Source organism: Octopus bimaculoides, chromosome 2, assembly GCF_001194135.2.
Source record: "Octopus bimaculoides isolate UCB-OBI-ISO-001 chromosome 2, ASM119413v2, whole genome shotgun sequence".
Lineage (NCBI taxonomy): Eukaryota > Metazoa > Mollusca > Cephalopoda > Octopoda > Octopodidae > Octopus > Octopus bimaculoides.
Genome location: NC_068982.1, coordinates 62354416 through 62356723, shown reverse-complemented (window position 1 = coordinate 62356723; position 2308 = coordinate 62354416). Strand labels below are relative to the sequence as shown.

At 37.2% G+C, this 2308-nt stretch overlaps 1 long non-coding RNA gene across 1 annotated transcript in view; it reads right to left on the bottom strand.

Annotated features, from left to right (window-relative positions):
- The window catches only part of LOC128251062 (uncharacterized), a 32230-nt gene that overhangs the window by 1100 nt on the left and 28822 nt on the right, over positions 1 to 2308 (bottom strand). The gene's annotated exons all lie outside the window — the stretch shown is intronic.

Here is a 2308-nt window from a genome sequence, read left to right as displayed (position 1 = left end):
TACAAATGCAAAACAAAAGTCAAACATAAAATAATAATAATAATAATAATAATAATAATAACAATAGTAATAATTGTCAAAGACCATGAAGGAAAAAAATGTTTTCTAATTGATGTATCAATACCAGCAGATGACAACGTTTTCCTAAAAGAAATGGAGAAACTTTCAAAATACAAAGACCTGGAAATAGAGGTAACTCGAATGTGGAATCTAAAAACAGAAACAATTCCTATCATAGTAGGTGCCTTAGGTATAATAAAAAAATATTCAGACAAATACATGACAAAAACACCAGGACTTACAAATATATATAACATACAGAAAATTGCACTACTGGGCACTGCACACATCCTACGTAAAACACTTTCAATACAGTAACCATAAGAGCATCACAGCAAACCACAGCATATACCCAAGGCACACAGAGCTGCGCTCGGTAGTGAAGTGAAAGCACGCTATAAAAATAAAACTACTGAATAATAATAATTGAAAGAGACAAGCTCAGGCAAACAGCTCTCATTACCGACACAACCATAAAGGAGCCTGACCCACAAGAAAATTACAAATTCTTGGGGATAAACGAAGGAGATAGTATACAACATGCTACTATGAAGGAAAAAATAAGAAAGGAGTATTACCGGAGAATAATATTCATACTAAAAACTGAACCGAACTCTAAAAATCGCATCGAAGCCATTAATTCCATGACACTTCCACTAGTACAGTATAGTTTTAACGTCATTAACTGGAATCTTATTTCTTTATTGCCCACAAGGAGCTGAACATAGGGGGGACAAACAAGGAACAAGGACAGACTAAGGGATTAAGTCGATTACATCGACCCCAGTTCGTAACTGGTACTCAATTTATAGACCACGAAAGGATGAAAGGCAAAGTCGACCTCGGTGGAATTTGAACTCAGAACGTAGCGGCAGACGAAATACCGCTAAGCATTTTGCCCGGCGTGCTAACGTTTCTGCCAGCTCGCCGCCATTAACTGGAATCTTATAGAGCTCCAACGCCTGGACAGAAAGACAAGAAAAGTACTAACTTCTAAGAACTGGTACCACCCAAAAGCAGATGGTGATCGTCTGTACCTACCTAGAAGTAACGGAGGAAGAGGAATGATGCAGGTAGGGCTGTGCTGTAAGACCTCCACAACAGCAATGAACAAATACTTATCTAGTACAGAGAACTGGGCGCTGCGATTTGTGTGAAAACACGAAAGAAACAAAAAATCACATTCTATTATCAAGAAAGCTTACAAATTCACAAGGGAACTTGGCATTAAACCCTCAAATAGTTGAAGAACCTGAAACCATTGCCACAAAACAAGAAAATGGATCAAGCGAACTGCAAAAAAGAACGGGAAAAAACAAATTGAAAAGCGGTGGAGCCAGAAGCCTCTGCATGGACAGTATATACTTCGAAGTCGAAATGCTGATGCAGACCAAGCAGCAACCCATCAGTGATTGAGAAGTTCATGACTGAAAGCAGAGAGTGACGGTTTCATATTGGTGACACAAGATCAAAGTTTACACACGAAAAACTACTAGGCTAACGTTCTTTAAAACGGTTCTGACCCTAAATGCAGATTCTGTGACATATTTGACGAAACAATAGACCATCTCGTCTCGGCATGTCCTGTGCTGACACCAAACGAATAGAAAAATCGCTACGATAGGGTAGGACAAGTATTTACATTGGAAAATATGTACTCCTGCTTACTGACATGAACATTATCCTGAGCCACTCGTTGAAGATAAAAATGTCACTATCCGCTGGGATTATCCAGTCAACACTGACAGAAAGATCCAGGATAATCGACCAGACATAATTATTAAAGACTGGGAAGAAAATACTTGTAGACGAATAGATGTAAGTGTTCCTACTGATGAAAATATATTTGTGAAGGAATTTGACAAGCTGAGTAAATATAAGAATCTAGAAATTGAAATACAAAAGATGTGACATCTTAAAACGAGAAGTTTTCCTATGTTATTGTATGTACCCTAGGTATGATTAAAAAAAGGGATGTCAGAAACATCTAGATAATATCCCAGGAGAACCATGTCTCAGGGAAATCCAAAAGATTGTACTAACAAGTTCTGCCGATATCCTTAGAAAAACCCTTCCATTTAAATGTCTGTGTTGTATTACATGAAGATGTTTGCTACTTCCCCTTCCCAAGCTTATCTTTCACTCGCCCCAGGACGCTGAGTGTGTCTCGGCAATGCAAATCAAAAGTAAAATAATAATAACAATAATAATAATAATAATAATAATAATAATAATAATAATAATAATA